At 43.6% G+C, this 21,927-nt stretch overlaps 1 protein-coding gene and 1 long non-coding RNA gene across 3 annotated transcripts in view; one reads left to right on the top strand and one right to left on the bottom strand.

Moving 5' to 3' along the window:
* The window catches only part of LOC142743271 (uncharacterized), a 165,573-nt gene that overhangs the window by 15,929 nt on the left and 127,717 nt on the right, over positions 1–21,927 (top strand). The window lies entirely within an intron of this gene.
* LOC142743270 (tetraspanin-2-like) overlaps positions 1–21,927 on the bottom strand; it is a 149,014-nt gene that overhangs the window by 43,809 nt on the left and 83,278 nt on the right. The gene's annotated exons all lie outside the window — the stretch shown is intronic.

The following is a 21,927-nucleotide window of genomic DNA, read 5'->3' as shown; positions in this document are numbered from 1 at the left end:
TCTCTATGAGGAGGTAAGTGCAAATCTGGATGTTGGTCATGCGGCTGGTGTGATTTATTTGGATTTTGCAAACGCATTTGATATTGTTCCACACAACAATCTTGTTATGAAGCTAAAGACACAGGGACTGTGGGACCATATATGCAAGTGGGTAAAGAATTGGTTAAGGAACAGAAAACAAAGTCGTTATAAATGGAATTTACTCAAAATGGGCTGATTTCAGCAGCGGGATACCACAAGGATCGGTGTTAGGCCCAATTATTTTTAATCTCTTTATTAATGACCTTGTAGATGGAATTGATAGCAAGGTGTTAGATTTTGCTGATGATACAAAACTTTGTATTATACTTAAAACTCAACTGGACTATAAAGTATTACAGAGAGACCTAGACAAGCTGGCAGCATGGGCAAAAAAAAGTTAGATTCAATTTAATTTTGATAAATGTAAAGTAATGCACCTAAGATGAAATAATAGTATTAATGCATATACATTAAAAATTGAATAAAACTGGGGATAACGGGACAAGAAAAGGACCAGGGTATTCTGGTAACAAATAAGCTAAGCAGCAGCAGTACTCAATGTTAATCAGCAGCTGCAACAGCAAGTAGGATTTTATGGTGTATAAAAAGAGAGCTAAAAACCTGTGATTTAAATGTAATATTACTCCTCTATAAATCCTTTGTAAGGTCAAATCTTGTATATGGAATTCAGTTTTGGTTTAACATCTATGCGGGGGGCAGTTGTTCAGACTTACCCTCTGACGGCCCTGGCCATGGACATCTGTCTTCCCGGCGTCAGCTCCCTCCAGGGAGATGCCGGCACTCATTCCGGGTCCTCGGACTGTTTCCCGCAGGGCGCGCGCACTGGCTTAAAGGGCCAGTGCGCGTCCAGCTGTCATCTACCAATAATTAGCCCAAATGGCTGCTGGACTATAATAAGGGGCACTGCCCACTCGTTCCTTGCCTGTGCGTTTTTGTATGCCGAAGTTTGTCTTGCAAATGGTCTCCCAGTGTTTTCCAGTTCCCAGTGCTATCCGTTCCTTCTGCCTGTACCCTGTATCCCGTGCTATCGTACCTGCTGAGAAAGTCAAGTCGTGTCTTCCGCTGCATCCACGGTGCCGCCTTCTGTGAAAGTCAAATCATGCTTCCGCTACTGTCTACATTGCCTCAGGTACCCGTTCTGGAATATAGACATTGTTTTGTACCTTGTTGGCCAGCTGCTACCCCGCTACGCGGTACGGCCCAGTGGGTCCACACCCCACGCCGTGACAGTACGCTCAGGCCATGGACCCCGCTGGCCAAGTCAAGGGCCTGTCATCCTCCCAAGCCATGCAGGCGGACCTGCAGGATCTGCAAGCACGACAGGATCAACTCCTTGTGGCAGTAGACTCCATGGCACAGCAGCTAGGGGCGCTAGCTAATTCCTTCACTGCTCCTATTCAAGATCCTCCGATCGATCCTCCTGCTGCCATTGCCACCCCGGTTCCATGGAGATGCAAGTTCGTGCAGGGGGTTTCTGAAACAATGCCATATCCCCTTCACTCTGCACGCCCGAGCATTCCTTTCGGACGGAGCCAGGATCACCTTCAATATATCTCTACTTGCCGGCAAGGCCCTGGCGTGGGCGAATCCAATCTGGGAACCACAGGGACCAGAGACTTCCAGGGGTTCGTGCGGTTGTTCCGTTCCATATTTGAGGAACCTGGATGAGTCTCGACGGCAGCCACTGCTATCTTTATCTTTTGAGTACACCTTGATAAAGCTACCGCGAAACGCGCGTCGGGGCTCATGGAGTGGTGTTCAACCTAGGATTACTATGACTTATACTGGTTGGTACATTCTTTGGGACCGGGTTTGAACCTCGGTTACTCCCTTGATATACTGTTCACACACATACTAGTGTGTTTTGTACGTTTCCTTCCTTTTATACTCGCTGTTGATTTATTGATTGTGTCATTTTACTGGCATGGCAACCTACATTACATTTGTGGTTTTTGGATTTTTCCATTAATAGTATGCCTTTTTGAATTACCTTTCATACAGTGTTTTCTTCTGAGTATATTCTATTTTGTCATAGCCGGGTGCTCCCCACATCTTTGTATTTTAACCGTGTGTCTCATTTTAGGTCTTGATGGCCAACATGTTTTTATATGTATTTCAATAAAGCTATGTGATTATTACAAGGTACATATTTGTACTTGGTTCTATTTTTCTTCCTTTGTGGATGTGTGATAGGTCCACATGTACATTTATAGGTATTCATTCTATATTTTTTTTTTATATATGTGGACGTTTAATTGTAACGTTATCGTTCGGTCTGTAACTATATAGGTATTCACTGCCATCTTTAACCTGCGCCAGGAGGACGCCTCCGTGGGCGAATACACAATCCAGTTCCGGACTCTGGCAGAAAAGTTGTACTGGAACAATGAGGCCTTGGTAGCATCCTTCTAGTATGGCCTATCGCCCGAGATCAAGGACGAACTTGCTGCTCGAGATCTCCCAGCTGCCTTGGACGACTTGATTCTATTGGTTACTCGAGTGGATATAAGGCTCAGCGAGAGATCTCAAAAGATTCTACAGGAGAGACGGCTTCTTAGACTGGCGCCAAACTTCCAGCAACCTCTCTTGCCTTGTTCTTCTGCTGCGCCCGAGGTTACGATGCAGGTGGATAGGCTTAAACTGTCTGTTCAAGAAAAACAGCACAGGCGCACCTCTGGACTCTGCCTATATTGCGGCCTCGCTGGCCATGTCGTGCGTCTGTGTTCCCAGAGGCCAAAGGAACCCCAACGCCTGGGATTGGTTGGAGAGACAACCCTGGGTGGTACAGCATTTGATAGGGAACTCTCTTCCAACCTGTTCATTCCTGTGACCATCGTTGCTGGCGAGAGACCTCATCCAGTCTCTACCTACCTGGACTCTGGTTCCGCAGCCAATTTCATCTGCCAAGACCTTGTGGATCTTATTCAATTGCCAACTGTTTTGCTGGAGAGACCGTTGATCGTTGGCTCGGTAGATGGATTGCCTTTGCCTGACCCAGTGTTGTCTGTAACCAAACCATTAAGACTTCAAGTGGGAGCTCTTCATTCTGAGTTCATTCTGTCCAAGGCCGCCAACCCCGTGCTGCTGGGTTTGCCTTGGCTCCGTTTACACGCCCCAGTCCTGGAATGGAAATCCGGAGAAGTTCCCCAGTGGGGGCCCAAGTGTCTCAAACCGCTGTCTGGTGCATGTCCACCCATCCCAGCCTTCTCCACATCGGTCATTAGCAGGGTTGCCTCCTTGTTACTCTCAGTTCGCTGATGTCTTCGACAAGAAGGAAGCAGAGACATTGCTACCACATCGAGCATATGATTGCCCTATCGACTTGGTTCCTGATTCGTCCACTCCTCATGGTAGAGTATACCCTCTCTCCTTGCCAGAGACCCAGTGTATGTCAGCCTACATTAAGGAGAATCTGGGGAGGGGCTTCATACGAAAGTCTTCATCCCCGCCCGGAGCCGGGTTTTTCTTTGTGAAGAAGAAGGATGGATCCCTCAGACCCTGCATTGACTACCGAGGTCTCAACCAGATCACGGTGAAGAACAGATACCCATTGACTTGGATTTCGGGACTCTGATCGCATACGGGGGTGATTTTTTTTTCCAGGCTAGACCTGCGGGGGGCTTACAATCTAATCCGGATCCGTCAGGGTGACGAGTGTAAGACTGCATTTAACACACGTGTTGGACACTACGGATATTTGGTAACGCCCTTCGGCCTGTGTAACGCTCCTGCGATGTTTCAAGAATTTGTCAATGACATTTTTCGTGATCTCCTCTTTGTCTGTGTTGTATCTCGATGATATTTTGATTTTTTCTCCAGATCTTGTGACTCATCAGGGTCATGTACGCCAGGTGTTGCTTCGATTAAAAGGAGAATCATCTTTACGCCAAGTTGGAGTAGTGTGTGTTCCAAGAGAAGTCTCTACCCTTCCTGGGATATATCATCTCTGATCAGGGTCTCAAAATGGACCCTGAGAAGGTCAAGGCTGTCCTGGAGTGGCCACGTCCTCATGGCTTAAGGGCCATACAACGCTTCCTGGGATTCGCCAACTTCTACAGACTGTTCATTCCCAACTTCTCTTCTTTGACATCCCCCATCTGTACCCTCACTAAAAAGGGTATGAATGCCAAGGTATGGACTCCAGAGGCCGAAGTCGCATTTAAAACCTTAAAAAAGGCCTTCACGTCAGCCTCTATTCTTCATCATCCTGATGTATCCCTACAGTTTTCGTTAGAGGTGGACGCCTCCTCTGTTGGTGCTGGTGCACTTTTGTTCCAGAGAGGTTCGAAAGGCAAGACGGTGGTATGTGGTTACTACTCCAAGCTGTTTTCTCCCGCAGAGCGCAACTACTTGATTGGGGAACGGGAGTAGTTGGCCCTGTAGGAGTGGAGACACCTACTAGAAGGCGCAGCTCATCCTATCCTGGTCTTCACGGACCACAAGAACCTGACCTATCTACAGACGGCTCAATGGCTGAATCCTCGTCAAGCTAGGTGGTCGCTGTTCTTTGCTCGGTTCCAGTTCGAACTCCACTACCGACCTGCCGACAAGAATGTGAAGGTCGATGCCTTGTCTAGGTCTTTTGAAACAGAGGACACTGTGTAGCCTCCACGTAATATTAATGATCCTTCTTGCATCTATTCTGTTAACCCTCTGCAAGTTAGAGACATTCCTCCACGAAGGACTTTTGTACGTCTGACTGAAGAAAAATCCTTCGCTGGGGTCAAAGTTCCACGCTGGCAGGTCACGCGGGTGCCCGTAAGACCCAAGACCTAATTGCCCGTCCGTTCTGGTGGCCGACGCTGCCCAAAGATGTCATGGACTTTGTCTCCTCCTGTACGGTGTGTGCAGCAAACAAAGTTGTCCACTCCAGACCAGCCGGTCTGCTCCAACCACTGCATGTTGCTATGGACTTTGTCACTGATCTGCCTCTCTCTGCGGGATGCAGTGTGATCTGGGTGGTGGTGGATCGTTTTTCTAAAATGGCTAATTTTGTTCCTCTGACTGGCCTGCCTTCTGCTGCTTGACTGGCTGACCTCTCCAGTTTACCTCGAAGTTCTGGAGAGCACTCTCTGGCCTCCCCGGTGTAAAGTTGGACTTCTCCTCAGCTTATCATCCTCAGTCCAATGGTCAAGTCGAAAGTGTTAACCAAATTATGGAGAACTATCTGCGGCACTTTGTCTCCAGACAACATGATGACTGGATGCGGCTGCTCCCGAGGGCGGAGTTCTCCTATAATAACCATACCTGTGAGTCTACCAGGTCCATCCCGTTTTTCAGTCTACGGCCAACATCCTCGAATACCTCTGCTATGTCCCAGGTGCCTGCAGCCGACTCTACCTTCAGGGACTTTCTGCAGCTATGGCAGCAGACATGATCTTCTATTCTGCTGGCAGTGGACCACATGAAGAGCAAGGTAGACACTAGAAGACGAGAACCTCCCCAGTTTCTTCCAGGTACAAAGGTCTGGCTGTCTTCCTTGAATATCCAGCTGAGGGTGCCATCTTGCAAGTTTGCTCCCAGGTTCCTTGGACCCTTCGAGATTCTGCTACAGATCAATCCGGTGTCATACAAACTTCGACTGCCTCCTACCCTCAAGATCCCTAACTCTTACCATGTCTCCTTGCTGAAACCCGTGGTCCTGAACCGCTACTCCAGGACTCCTAGTTCCGCAGTGGCTCCGGGCGGTTCATCTGGAACTTTTGAAGTGAGGGAGATCCTGGCCACCAACAAAGTGGGAGGAAGGACGTTTAATTTGGTGAATTGGAGGGGATTTTGTCCTGAGGAGAGGTCTTGGGAGCCAGTGGAGAACATCGATGCCCCTGTCCTTGTGAAGAAATTTCTCTCCCGCTCTGGCCCCAAGAAGAGGGGGTGTAAGAGGGGGGATACTGTAATGTCTATGGCCGGGGGCCGTCGTTCAGACTTACCCTCTGACGGCCCTGGCCATGAACATCTGTCTTCCCGGCGTCAGCTCCCTCCAGGGAGACGCCAGCACTCACTTCCGGGTCATCGGACTGTTCCCCTTAAAGGGCCAGTGCGCGTTCCAGCTGTCATCAACCAATAATTAGCCCAAATGGCTGCTGGACTATAATAAGGGGCTCTGCCCACTCGCTCCTTGCCTGAGCGTTTTTTTTGTATACCTAAGTTTGTCTTGCAAATGGTCTCCCAGTGGTTTCAAGTGTTACCCATTCCTGCTGCATGTACCCTGTATCCCGTGCTATTGTACCTGCTGAGAAAGTCAAGTCGTGTCTTCCGCTGCATCCACGGTGCCACCTGCTGAGAAAGTCTAGTCGTGTCTTCCGTGGCATCCACGGTGCTACCTGCTATGAAAGTCAAGTTGTGCTTCCGTTACTGTCTACATTGCCTCAGGTACCCGTTCTGGACTATAGACATTGTTTTGTTCCTTTTTGGCAAGCTGCTAACTCGCTACGTGGTACAGCCCAGTGGGTCCACACCCTGCGCTGTGACATTTGGGCTCCACATTGTAAAAAGGATAAATGAGAACTGGAGATGGTGCAAAGGCGGTCAACTAGATTATTAAATGGGGTGGGAGGTGTCGCTTACAATGAAAGGCTATAAAAATTGGGCTTGTTCAGCTTGGAAAAAAAGACGTCTTCGAGGTGATCTTATAAACATGTATAAGTATATATGTGGTCAATATAGAGAACTAGCACATGATCTGTTCATTCCAAGGACTCTACAAAGGACCATAGGACATCCATTGCTTGTGGAAGAAAGACGTTTCAGACATCAATATAGGAAAGGGTTATTTACAGTTAGAGTGGTCAAGCTATGGAATGCCCTACCCCAAGAGGTAGTGATGGCAGATACTATGTCAGCATTTAAAAAAAGTCTCGATGATTATTTACTGACAAATGGCATTGAGGGTTACTATTAATCAAGCAGTAAATGACAGGTAATTGAGAAAGGTTGAACTTGATGGACCTGTGTCTTTTTTCAACCTATGTAACAGAGGGACCCTGATGGCTCTTTTTCTGGACAAAGAAGCAACAAACTTGATGGATGGATGACCTTTTTCTTGCTAAAAAAAACAAAACCTCTGAGTAATATTAAACCTCATCAACATACACGCTTTTTCCAATCTATTAACGGTCAATAAAGCCGTTTCTATGTAATCTGAGCCTCTGTAAATGTATTAGAAATTTAAGGAGATAAAAATATTCTCTTGCCTCTCGCATGGAAAATGAGCTTCATGGGAAATTCTACCAAAGTCTTCGAAACGATTAATTATGCGTCTTTTAAACATTGCAAGCCACTTTCCATGTTCTGCTAATGACAAATCACATTTGAAGCTCTGCTCAGATTAGGACTCGGAGTTCAGCTACTTTGTTTAGATTTCCTGCCTGAGTTTATCCTGACATGGTTACACAACAGCAACAAGATCATCAGATCTTCAGATTAGAGGTTTTACTATATACTCATCACTTCTTCCACAGGGCTATAAGTAAAATTCTAGGCAAAACTGACACAGTGGGTAGATTTACTATTCCAAGTGCGCCAGAATTCTGGTGCACATGCCGTGCACCACATTTATTAACGGTTTTACAAGCGTGCGTTAATATTCGCCTGGATTGCGTCAAAACGTTGGCGCAATCCGGTGTTAGAGCCGCATGATTTTAGCCATCGTCATCTGAAATCCTTACACAAATTGGCGAGACGGGTATGGCAACAAGCTAAATCTGTAACTGGATTTGCTGGGGTAGTGGCTGATGTCCCTCTATGGGATAATCCGAGGTTTTCTGTTACCTTGGGTTTACCTGGGATTCTAAGGACTTACATGTCGTGTCATGAGTCGACAATACTGTTATGTCGGTGGGTGAGATTCGGGAGTCCTTTAAAATACCTCAAGTGGATACCTTAAATTGTATGCAACTTCACCATGCAGTGACTAGCCAATTTCTGCCAGCCTCCACCATGTTATCCAGTTGTCCTCTAGTGACACTTTTAGGCACCCAAACGCCAAAAGGTATGCGTCTCTTATCTACTTTCATCTGTTGGATGCCAAAATACGGCTAGAACCCATTGCAGCAGAAAGTAAATGGATGGAATTGATTCCCTCATTGTCGGATGAGGATTGGAGAGAGGACCAGAGATGCCATTAAGGGTAAGGCCACACGGAGCTGCCCTTACACGGTCACAACGCGGCCAACAACCGTGCTGGCACTATGTAGGTGCGGCTGTCAAATACCTTGTTAAGCGGTATTCCGGTTACATGCTCATGCGCACTGCCGCTCCATTCATTCTCTATGGGAGCGCCAGAGATCGCCGAGTGCAGTGTTTGGCTTTTTCCGGCGCTGCCATAGAGAATGAATAGGGGGTAACTTCTTGCAACTTGCATAATCGTGCGGCCACAAAGGGTGTATTAATTCATGGCCAACAGGCTATTTCACAGCCGCGCCGAACATGGTGTTGGTGCGGTTGTTGGCCGCATCGGGACCGTGTCAGGGCCACTCCTTGTGGCCTTACCCTTATTAGTCCTTCCAGCTGCTAACAATAAATTGGTGCAATTATATATCATACATCAATGTTACTTAACTCCGATCAGATTAAGGGCCTGTTCACATTAGCGTCGGCTTTCTCTTCCGGGGTTCCGTCGCGAGATCATGCTGTGCTGTGTGAGTAAGTCACACACAAACGTTACCGAAGTGTCGGGATTGTTACTAGACATCACGTCCTGGCTGGAGGTGATGTCTATTCACTCTCAAGGCACTCCAGTAACGTTTCTGTGTGAGTAAGTGACAGATCACGATGTCTGAGTACATGAATGGTCAGCGTCATACACTTCTCTTTACATCGCCCACTTAGTCAAAAAGTAAAAACACGCCCAGTTGTCTATTAAGACACTAAGTAGCATAAATGTAAAATAGGTCATAACACCGTCAAAATTGATAGTTTTTCTAAATAAAAACAACTGCTGTGATCTACATTACAGCGCCGATCACATTATGTAAGAGTTAGGGCACTTATAATGTGGTGACAGAGCCTCATAATGTGTGTGATTTATTGTAAAAACGGTTATTATTTGCAAAGTTATGAGCACTTTTCTAAATATGCTAATGTTGCTCTAATAGCCAAATAGGAGGACACTTTTTCACTCTGGGCGGTGTAATCTTTTCTGTATGATGCTGTCCAATCAGTATACAGCATCTACCCCTTCCCTGCCCAGCAACACCGTGATCATACAGTATACAGCTTCCATTCCCGACTGTGTATTCAACTGGCGATATCCCAGTCTGTGTCGCAGCTAGAACTGCGATCCTGGTGTCACATGAAAGATTAGAATCTCCTCTTTCATATGCCACCGCTGTTCTAGTAGGTCCACAGACCGAGATATGGCTGTTTGAAGTGATCCCCCTTCCCTCTAGACTCTCTCACACTGTGTGAAGCAGCTTCATGCTCATAGGACAACGTCAGAGGCGGTGAGGTAGCTCCACCTCAGGAGAATCGCAGCTGTTACCTCCCAGTTGTCTATAAATGCTCAGTTACATATTTAGAAATAAGCTCATAACTTTTAAAATAATAAACGTTTTGGGACACAATTTTCACTAGGATTATCAGTGTGACAGCCCTATTAGATTATCTAGGAGATTTGGCATTACTAAACTTGTGACAGAGCCTAATAAGTGCTTTGAAAGAAACTTTAGGGAGTCAACATTCAAAGTCTCATTGTAGTGCTTATCGTCTGCAACTAGCCCCATCCCCTCACACAGTAGTTCCAGCCGGACTCTGCCCCAGTGAACTCTCACAGTAGCTTCAGTTGGACCCCCCCCCCCGCGCCCTCACCTCACACAGTAGTTACAGCAGGACTCCGCCCCAGTACACTCTCACAGAAGCTTCAGTTGGACTCCCCCCTGCCCCCTCACCTCACCTCACACAGTAGTTACAGCAGGACTCCGCCCCAGTACACTCTCACAGTAGCTTCAGTTAGACTCCCTCCCTCACGCAGTAGTTACAGCAGGACTCTGCCCCTGTACACTCTCACAAAAGCCTCAGTTGGACTTCCCCCTCCCTTCACACAGTATCTATAGCCAGGTGTCACTCAGCCCTTTTTCCTCACAGTAGTCTTTGCTAAGTGCTAACAGAGACTGATATGACAGCCGCTGTGTGCTCTCTGTCTGGCAGGATTGGTGCTTGTCCACTCCTGCTAGGGGGCAATCACAGCATCCAGCTCCATGCCTTTGGCACCACTTTGGTAGCAACAGACGACGTAAGTATAAGGGGAAGGAAGCAAAACCTGGTGACCAGGGCCGATCTGCTAGTTGCCATGGCTAAATAAACTTGCATGCTTGGCCAATCCGAGAATGCATCTTTATGGAGGAGTCAGTAGAACTGTCTGCTATCTCATCTGTATGGCCAGCTTCAGATGTGCAATTTATCATTCATAAAACTTTTTTATCCTCCGAAGACTAAAAATGTTACAGGTTACATAGCTGTAGTAAACAGAAAATACATCAAAAGTGTTGGTAGTAGAATTTTAAGGCTATGTTCACACAAACTTTTTTTGCTCGCGGGTAAAAAACGCCTCCGCCTCCCATTGAAATGAATGGGAGGCATTTTTGGCCGTTTTTTGGCGCTTTTTCCGACGTGGTTTCCATGTCAAAACACTCTGTGTGAACTGGCCCTAACACATGACCTTTTCCATTGCTTCTAAGCCTGTTATATGGTCACACTAGATGATAGCATTCTTGGCCTTATTATACACTACCACTTTCTAGCTGAGCTATTGGTTCTCAAGCTTTGAAACAGATATTTTATGATACTCAGAGACATTTAAAAGATATGTCAAGCATGTGTACTATGTGACAATCTCCGCTTGTCCCATCAGCACTCTGCTGCCAGATATGGTCTACAGAACAGATACATGCAGCTTTCTAGCTCTACTAAGCTTAGTTTTTTTTTCTTCTTGACAAAGGAAAACTGCCATCGAACAACAATTTACAGCATTCCACTGATAAAGTCTACATAGAAGTTTGAGTAAGGCCCCTTTCGCACCAATTTTTCCCTTGATAATGTTCGTACATCATTTTGCATTTCTCACAGGAATAAGTTCCTCTATGCAAAAATGTTTCCAAACAGTGAAGAGAAAAACCTAATTAAATAGTTAACCCCTTAACAATGATAGCTGTGATTGGTCTGTCAGTTCTGAAAATAGTGTGCGCTTAAAGAGGCTCTGTCACCAGATTTTGCAACCCCTATCTGCTATTGCAGCAGATGGGCGCTGCAATGCAGATTACAGTAACGTTTTTATTTAAAAAAAACGAGCATTTTTGGCCAAGTTATGACCATTTTTGTATCTCGAGAGATCACGCTGTGACGTCACTCACAGGTCCTGCATCGTGTCAGACAAGCGAGGACACATTGGCACCAGAGGCTACAGATGATTCTGCAGCAGCATCGGCGTTTGCAGGTAAATCGATGTAGCTACTTACCTGCAAACGCTGATGCTGCTGCAGAATCAACTGTAGCCTCTGGTGCCGACACGATGCAGGACCTGTGAGTGACGTCACAGATCTGCACTGCCAGAAGCTGGGCGTTGTGAAGAGAAGTGGATGATACTTCTCATCAGAACGCCCAGCTAGTGAAAGTAGTAAACACGCCCCGATGTACGCACATAATACACGCCCAGTTGTACTTTTACTTTTAAACACGCCCAGTTGTACTTTTACAAGCCTCATTTGCATAAATACGAAAATGGTCATAACTTGGCCAAAAATGCTCGTTTTTTAAAAATAAAAACGTTACTGTAATCTACATTGCAGCGCCTATCTGCTGCAATAGCAGATAGGGGTTGCAAAATCTGGTGACAGAGCCTCTTTAAACATGTTTTCCAGTCCTAAAAATTGATGGCCTACCCTCAGGATAAGCCATCAATAGCTGATCGGTCTTGCAGCCTTCTTCTCCTACTCACTTCAATGGGAGAAGGCTGCAATACCTGTGAATCGCCGCTACATGTATGATGACCATTCACAGTGAGCAAGTAGAAATGATTCTTAAGCAGTGCTCATACAAGCGCTGCACCTCCTTCAAAACAGCTGATCGACGGAGGTCCCGGGAGTCGGATCCCGACCGATCAGCTATTGATGGCCTATTCTGCAGATAGGCCATCAATTTTTAGGGACTGGAAAACCCCTTTAAACATATCAGTGTGTCGCAGAACATAGTGACAGGGTGATGATTGGTTCCATTCTGGACAAAACCAATCGCTACCTAGCGCCGGGTGGACCAATCACAGAGGTTGGTACTTTGGTCATTGTACAGAATGCACAATCACAGCGCTGGGTGCCGTTTCAAAGTATCACTTTTCCTGCCTAGTTCTGTCTAGCAAAGGTGAGCAGAGCGGGTCTACTGTCAAAGGAGGCATAGGTCCGTATTGCCTCCAACACGGAGTGAGAGAGATACCCTTTTGCTACTTTCATCTTCCTCATCCTTAAACCCAAAAAGGAAAACAGCAGGAGCAATTCCTGAGCTTTTTGGCCCATATGATCCCCAACCCCAGAGAATTATGAGTCTCAGTCCTGCCATGTATCCAGACAGCAAATGAGGGCCTCTTATGCAGTACTGCCTTGCTCCAGAGAAAATGTAATAACAGTGCTGTGTTTCTCCAGCGGTGCCTTCTGTTGACAAACAATTTTGCACTACAATGGCATATCTGTGGCCAAATGTCAGCCCTTCCCTTCTGAGCCATGCCATGTGCCCAGGTTACAAATTTAAACACCCACATATAGGTTATTGCGATACCTGTGAGAACCTGCTTTAAGCATACCTATCTTTACAGGTGACCTTTTTAGAAGAAGTCATATGTGCGTACATTAGGTATAACACTAGTTCTGGCAATTGTATTCTGCATTGTATAGCAATTTTCTCCTCTGCAGACTATTTCTAAGGCTTCGTGCACACATCCTTGCCTTGTCCTTTAATACAGCCGCAAAAAAATGGATCCGCAAAACATGGCATACGGATGGCTTTTTCCTTATTCTCAGTTGTTTTCAAACTAGTGGGCGGAGCCTAACAGCTATCACGTCTTCTATACACTGCGGACATAGTAAAGGAGAATCCTGCTCTCCTATCTCGATCTAGCACATATATAGAAGCTGCAGCAACATGGAGATTATACAGCAATAATGAGCAGTGTAGCCGGGAATCCAGCACTGTGGTGCCATAGAAATATTGCCAGCAGCCTGTGTCTCTCTTTCTGCTCATGCTCACCCCTCCCCTCTCCACAGACTTGTATGCAGCATGTCTGTTGCTGACACGCTCTCCCTGCTCCTGCTCCCCTCCCCTCTCCATGGATAGGTAGTGACGCCTCCCCAACTTGTGCAGCCTGTTAATTCTGCTCTCTAACCAGGGACAGACTTGCTTGACAACAGCGGGTGTAAAGCAGATTACAGGAAGGGAGACACTTTACTAGTACCTCAGGGGCTCTACAAATGCAACACAACACCCATAAACCATTCCAGCAAAATCTGCGCTCTCCTTGCCCTGCGAGTCCTTACGTGTGCCAAAACAGCAGTTTATGACCACATACAGGGTTTTGTAATACTCAGGAGAAATTGCATAACAAATTGTGGAGTGTTTTTTCTCCTGTTAGTTCTTGTAAAAATTAAACATTTTAAGATACAACTACATATTATTGGAAAATAATTAACTTTTCATTTTCACAGCCCAATTCTAATAAGTTCGCTAATATACTTGTGGTTTGAATATGCCCAATACATCCCTAGATGAATTCCTTGAGGTGTAGTTTGCTAAAAGGGGTCACCTTTCATGGGGTTTCCACTATACTGGTAGCTCAGGAGCACTGCAAATGCGACATGTCAGAAAACCATTACAGCAAAATCTGAACTTCAAAAGCTAAATTGCGCACCTTTCCTTCTGAACACTGCCATGTGTCTAAACTTCCGTTTATGACCACATATAGGGTATTGCCATATTCAGGAAAAATTAAATAACAAATAGCGTTTTACTTTTTTTCATACAGTAATTGTGAAAATGAAACCATTATAGCTAAAACTACATCTTACTTATACAATTATTTTTTTTATTTTTACAGCCCAATTCTAATAAATTCTGTGAAACGCTTGTGGGTTTAGAATTTTCACTACATCACTAGATGAATTTCTTGAGTGGTATAGTTTGCAAAATGAGGTCCTTTTGGGGGTATTTATAATTATTTGGCATCTCAAAACCTCTGCAAATCCTATAATGGTGCCTGTAAAACATCCTTGTAAAAAGTAGTCCCTAAAATCCACTAGGTGATCCTTCATTTGTGAGGCATGTATTTGAGTCAAGTAGAATACTAGGGCCACACTTGATATATTTCTAAGAACTATTGAGTTGTGTTTCTATGTTAATACCTGCTATGCTACAAATATAAAAAAAAATTGATTGAATTTGAGTATTTGCAAAAAAAAAAGTACATTTTTAAATTTCACCTTTACTTTGCTGTGAACGGCAAAAGGGTTAACAAACTTCCTAAATGCTGTTGTAGATATTTGAGGGGTGCAGCTTTTTAAATGGGCTGATTTATGGGGGGGGGGGGGTTCTAATATAGCATCACTAATGTTGGAATTTACAGCTAACAATAATAAGTATACCATTTTGAAGGCCCATGAGAGGGACATCAGTGTCCCCTTACAATGCATTTTTAGGGTCATGAGAAAAAATTACCTGCTAAACGGAAAACTAAAAGTTTCTGTGAGAAAAAAGGATGCAATATTTGTCTAATATCAGTTATAAGTGAGCAGAGAAGAAACCGTTGAAGGTTATTAGTCTGAAGAACTAAGTTGTCGTTTCTATGGATTAGTTGAAGTGGCAAAATAAGAAGTCTTGCTCACGGGACTGCAGAAACCTGAATCAATAGATCACTTGAGAGCTCATTTTATATGGAGCGCTCAGCATAACAAAATGGAAAATTTGCATGTTTCCACCCACATATTTCTGGTTATAAAACAGCTTTCCACATGGATATGCTGCTCCATGAAGATGGTGTCTTACTCATAATCCAACCAAACATCTCGGGCTGCTCATTTCTTTTTCAATCTGCTACTTTTCTTCATGCTTGCAAATCAATACTGCTATAACAATCTACCTCATCTATCTGTTCGGTATTGTTGGCCTGCTGGCTGTAATAAGAATGTCAGCTATTTTCAGAATTGTGCATCTGTATAAATGGGTCAACCACCTTTTGTTGCAATTTTGTTGTTGTTATAAAGACAACACATACTGTGTGTATGGACCCTGTGGCATGGGTCCTTATGCGCCGTTTTATAGTGACTCCGAGAGGTACGAAATTCTTCCCTAGAATCAGCTTAGATTCTTAAGACCTCTAGAATGAAAAATCAAAGGTACACAAATGTACAGTATAGGCGCCATATTACAGAACCGCACCTCCATGAGACATCAAGCACACGAAGAAAAGTCAGGTGGACAGTTAATCTACATGGTTAGTGCTATTTTTCACATTATGTGGCCAACATGCAGGGTTGTGGTTAAGGCTGAGTTGACACTGATGTTTAAAGCGTCCATTTGCGGATCCCGTCAGTCTACAGCACTATTTTTGCGGTCAATGAAACTAGAACCCTGATAGACCCTGTTAAAGTCAATTGGATCCGTCAATGTCAGTTTGGATACCTCGTAATAGGGATCCATCACAGCCTTTTTTTTCAGTTGATCCGTCACTAGTCTTGACAGCCGTTCCAGTAGGCATTTGCTTAAACTGTTGATACTTCACACATCTTGCCTCTTTTTCGAGATCTAATTTTTAACCTTTTCCCCATCTTAACACATATTACCACTAGTTAACAACCACTATGTCTTCTGCTGCTTCTGGCACTCAAGCTTGTGCATCTGCTCCTTTTAAATTTCAGATTTTGATTATTTTGCTCAAAGACTATCCCAGTTTAATTTCACCAGCAATTGGTGCCAGACTAACGTAATTTGACTGTAATTTAGAAATTACTAACAGAATTTTACTGTAATGGCAAAAAGTCATGTCAATTTTTAAGTTTTTTTCCAACTAAATTTCATACAGGTAGTAAACATCAATTTTATGGCTAGAACAGTGTGATGATTTGGGAGTTCCGTTTTTTCCATACAGTTTTTAACGTCTGATTTTAGTAATAAGTGAAGCATTTTTAGCATCTATGTTACATCATCCCAGGCATTAGTTCATGTTAAAATCAATGTTGTGCTTTTTTATTTGCTGTGAAGACCCAGTTCTCAGCACATGTACTTCAATTCATTCCAGCATCTTGTCAGCACCACAGTCTCTACTCACAATGTTTGGAGAGGAGTATTCATCTGTAACGGACCATAAATTTTAGCACCGTAGGGATTACTAATTAAGAAATATGAACTAATCACGGAGTCATATGTCAAGCGCTTAAAGAAATGCTCTATGATCTCAATCTATTTTTAAACTAGAATCAATTATAAAAATAGAAGCCAAGATAAAGTCCATGTTATGCTCTTGGCAAACTTTTATGCATGCAGCAAAACATGAGATGTTAGGTCATTGTGCTTTTATGTCTATAAAGACCCGAACATCATGTTGTTTTTGAATGTGTTTGGACCAATCATTTTAGAATACGAGAAATACAAATGATAAATGGCCTTACTGAAGCTCCGAGGCAGACAAACCTCTTAGGGTATGTTCACACGGCCAAATTTCAGACGTATACGAGGCGTATTATGCCTCGTTTTACGTCTGAAAATACGGCTCCAATACGTCGGCAAACATCTGCCCATTCATTTGAATGGGTTTGCCGACGTACTGTGCAGACGTCGTTTGACAGCTGTCAAACGACGACACATAAAAATACAGCCTCGTCAAAAGAAGTGCAGGACACTTCTTTCAGACGTTTTTGGAGCTGTTTTCTCATAGACTCCAATGAAAACAGCTCCAAAAACGGACGTAAAAACCGCCGCGAAAACGGCGCGAAAAACGCGAGTTGGTAAAAAAACGTCTGAAAAGCAGGGTCTGTTTTCCCTTGAAAACAGCTCTGGATTTTCAGACGTTTTGGTTGACTACGTGTGAACATACCCTTAAGGTGCATATAAAGTTTTGATATAAGTCAGTGAAATCAAATGATCTTGACGTTTTCAGGTGAATTGCGTGCATTTCTTGAGATATGAATGAATGTGCCTAACCACAATTCCTCTTTAAAGGCAATGTACACTTTTGAATGGATTTTCTTTATTTAATCAAAGTTTTTTTTTTGTATTTGTAAGAATTTTTTTTAAATTGACTTATTAAAAAAAAATCTGACTATAGAGTGAGCTTGGTTCTGTTGCCATATCTATGTACTGAGGTTGGTTCTGTTACCATAACAATACAGTAAGCTTGGCTCTGTTACCGTATCTACGCACTACATCTATGTATTTAGGGGGTGTGGGAAAAAAAATTATATTCAGGGAATGGGGGGGGGGTGGGGGGGGCACACTTTTATACAGCCGACGGCCCATGGAACCATTACATCAAGCATAGTTACAATACTTTTTTTGTCTGCCACCCCTCCTTTTGTATAACATACCAAGCAAAAAGATTACTTAGACGTCCTTTTGTTGTCTTAGGGTGCAAGGAGCAATAAATAGCTGACAACTCCACTATGACAACATCAGGGTGGCCTGTGGTAAAGGCAATGGACCAAGGTCTCATGATATATTTGTATGAATGTATATGTACATGTGTGTTTGCATAGGTATATATGTATGCATAGGTGCATGTATGCAAATGTGTATATTAAAAAATATACAATGCAACTTTTTGTATTGTTTTATACAGAGTGCCCAGATACACTACTGGTGTCCCCATTTTGGGGTTAAAAGGGTATTCCCATGTATTGCATATAAATGGTCTACGCAAATTTCCGTAACTCCCATTAAGCTGAGCGAGCTCGGCTGTTTCAGTAATCCTGGCCACCTTGGCATGGAGTCTCCGCCTGGAATATCAGACATTTATGGCATATCCTGTGGATGGCAATACCCCTTTAAGCCTCCTCTCCTAAAAGAAAACTCCTCTTTAAAAGATTTCACAGCTAAAATACACATAAAAATCAGTAAAGGGCTCGAACACATGACTGTATTTCAGCTCCGTGCATATATACTGCCAAGGACAGGATTGGATCGGGTCATGTAAGATCAGGAAAGCAAGCTTTAGGAAAGGCTTTACTGATCTAAAAAGAAAGGATCTGATCTAGTCCAGCAAGTCCTGGGGCCAGCACAGGAGACACAGTCAATGGTTGAATGGTGTCCCGTGGAAGAAACACACAATCTACTCAGTTTTTTCCTAAACACCGGAGTATGATGGAAATGAACATATAGTATTAAATGTCCTAGCTCTCTGCGCAGTCTGCGCTACATGGCCTTTAAAGACTAATTCACAATGTAAAATGAGAGTGTATCCAAGGAAATGTTATGCAGTCATGCTATTGAGAATAAGGCTGTTGTGTGCCTCACTTAAAGAGGAGCTGTCACAAGTTTAATAATGCTCAATCTCCTAACTAATCTAATAGGCGCGTTCACTCCAGTGAAAATTGTGCCCCAAAAAGTTTATTATTTTAAGTTATGGATGAGTTCTGAGGCGATGTGTTGAAAGAGTTTACAACTTGGTGGCATTGGCACAAACGGACAAGTGATTTGGAATCCATTCAGATTAGATACTATTTCTCTGCATAGACACAGTTAAATATTAAAATGCTGGCTGCTTTCAGTTACTACTAGGAAGAGCTTAGGAGCTTACTGCATATGGTTTTATTATTGTGTTTGATGCATTAACACTTTGTAATTAGCTCCCTCTATTGGTGGCTAAAGTCAGACAGAATTTTACCATCCATATGTCTATGCAGGGGATTTCGAGCTCAATTTCAGAAAAATCAAGCTCTGACCACTGTGAAGAAACATGTTAAAGAAACTCTCCAGAAGTGAGCTTCTGGACGCTTACCCATTTTTTGTGACTCCAACTTAGTTAGATTGCCTGCATGGTGTCTGAGTCTGTCACATTACCATCAGGAAGTCAGTACATGAAGAGCGGATTTCTATTACAGCAAGAGTAGCAAGAGTATACAGACTACTTAACAACCAGAGAAAAAGATGAATATAACGTAATTGTCACACATTCATATGTATACAGAGATATATGTGTACAAGCAAGGGGAAGACTGGAGGCTCGCTTTATGACCAAAAAACTTTGAGACCAAAAAAATCAAAATGGTGTTTTAAGATGGGACATTTACTTTAAAGTTGAGCAGTACTAGAGGCAAAAAAGAAGCAATGGTAGCAGATGGAACGTCTCATTGCTACCAGTTATGTATGAAGAGACAGGAATATCTATATCCAAAAGCTCCACATAGAAACACACAATATGTTCACATATACAATAAAAATATTTTGTAGTTAGTGTCTCTTTAAAGTTGAAAGTGTACCTGCTGTTATGATTTATTTTCATAAATCAGCAGTACATAAGAATAAATAAAACACAGTAACTTAAGACACATAAAGTGGAGTAGTGGGAGCATATTACAGTATTTCCACCTAAGCCTGTGATAGGGGAGGTAGAGCAGCAGAGGAAGGCCTCATGCACACGAACGTAAAAACGCCCATAATTACGAGACGTAATTACGGGCCTATAGACTTCTATTGGCCACGGGTACCTTCCTGTATGCTTACGGGAAGGTGCCCGTGGCGATGAAAAATATAGAACATGTCCTATTGCAGGCATTAATAACGGCAGTCTATGGGGCTCCCGTAATTACGGGTGGCTACGTGTGTGCACCCATAATTACGGGAGCGTTGCTTTGCGACGTCAGGGATAGTCACTGTCCAGGGTGCTGAAAGTGTTAACTGATCGGCAGTAACTCAGCACCCGGGACAGTGACTACCGCTGGAGTTAATAGTATTAAAAGTTAACTTACCCAGAACTATTCTTCTTCTCCTTCCTCCAGTCCGGCCTCCTGGGATGACGTTTCATCCCATGTGACCGCTGCAGCCAAATAACAGGCTGCAGCGGTCACATGGACTGCCGCGTCATCCAGGGAGGTCAGACTGGATGTCAAAAGAGGGACGCGTCACCAAGGCAACGGCCGGGGTACGTATGAACTTTTTTTTACTTTCAAACGCTGCGGAAACTCTGCCCGAAAGGGCTGCCCCTTCTCTCTATCCTGATTGAGAGTAGGGGCTGCCGATTAGTGCAGAGAAAACAGGTCCGTAAATATGGGTGGAATACTGGTGACACCGGACCCGTATTTACGGGCACGGGTCCGTAAATACTGGTGGAATACAGATCGAATACGTGTGACAATGGACCCGTATTTACAGGAGGAAAAAAATACGTTTGTGTGCATGAAGGCAGCTTGAGGAATGGTCAATACAAACTGCACAGCTCCCCAGGTCCAAATCAGGAATAGCCTGATCCTTCAGCCATCCTTGCTTACATCTGTCCCCAGCTTCTTGCAAATATACATTCGGTAGGCAAGAAGCAGACGATGAATGAAAGCGAGCATGGTTGCAGGATCAGGGCATTGTTTGTTGTCTGTCAGCATGGAGAGCCAAAGCTCTGCATAAGAGCTGTAAAAATAAATATCATAGGTGTAAATAGCCTTTAAATCCGCTGGAAAAATTTATTAAAAACGGACTTCAGACTCCCTATTGAATATACATTTGATTTTCCGGTTTGCTAAGCAGTGGCTGAATATGTTAGCAACCCAGACCGCAGGTAGTTTTGACAATAACATTTAGTTAAAAACATGCAATACCGATAAAGTGTCAGAGAGATTAAGATGGATGTGGCTCCCCAATGCTGGAGCGGAGTATTTACACCTTTTTATTTTAGCAATGTTTGTTCTTGAGTGTTCAGAGGGCTTTGAGTTAGTTTTCTCCTCTTATTGTTTTCATTGATAGTTGACAAAAAAAAAAAGTGAAGTGAATTAAATTAAACTACCCTTATTAAAACCAGAAAAGAGATTCTAGATGGTACAGAATTTAAATTTGATAAGATCAGCACCTGTTCAGAAGAAAAAGTCATGTTGCATCTTAGTCTTAGCAGATGTAGTTGGTATTGAATAGGTTAATTTAATTTGCAGTTCCTGTTTCCTGGAAAATGACCAAATACATTCTCATGGCGCCAGCTCTCCTTTCTAACAGCTGTACACGATGTGCCTGCTTGAGGTCAATCTGATTTCATAGTAAAGAGATAGTGGAATTAACACAGAAGATTTGCGATCCATTGGAAGCGTAGCTGCAAGTAGAACATTTGAGAAGCAATATCTGCTATACGTGAAAGATAAGAGTGCTTATAATTATATTTCCTTTCATATTAATCTTACAGATGTCTTATCTTACCTTTCCTAATATCCCAATATATCCTGAGATGTGTGGCGTCAAACGATCAGCTTTGAATAAAACACGATTTCGCGATACTCTGTCACAAGATGTCTATACTAAATGTGTGGCAACCCAGTGGTTGTGATATGACTTGCAGCCTGTGAATGGTTTTGCTGGCATGTCGCGATAATGAATTGAATTTGCTTCATGAGAAATTTGTTAACCAGATTTGAGCAAAGGTAAGGGTGGACACATCTGTATGCTCCCAATTCTTTACTAGCATAAACGTACTGTTATCATATTAATACTTTTATCTTCTAACCCCCCAATATTCCATTACTCATTATCCCTTGTTAATGGACCATAAGGTTATCCTTTTTTTATGCATACACTGTTACAGGTATAGTACTAAAAAGGGTGGGGCTGTGACAACATGTAACAAAACACTCCTGATCTTGGCTTCATTAGACACCATTCCTAATTCTTGACAGATGTACTGTGGGCATTGACTTCTTTTCAACTAATACCTGATCCTTTCCAACTGAT

This window comes from Rhinoderma darwinii, chromosome 2 (genome assembly GCF_050947455.1).
Source record: "Rhinoderma darwinii isolate aRhiDar2 chromosome 2, aRhiDar2.hap1, whole genome shotgun sequence".
NCBI lineage: Eukaryota > Metazoa > Chordata > Amphibia > Anura > Rhinodermatidae > Rhinoderma > Rhinoderma darwinii.
This window is presented reverse-complemented; position numbering and strand designations above follow the sequence as displayed.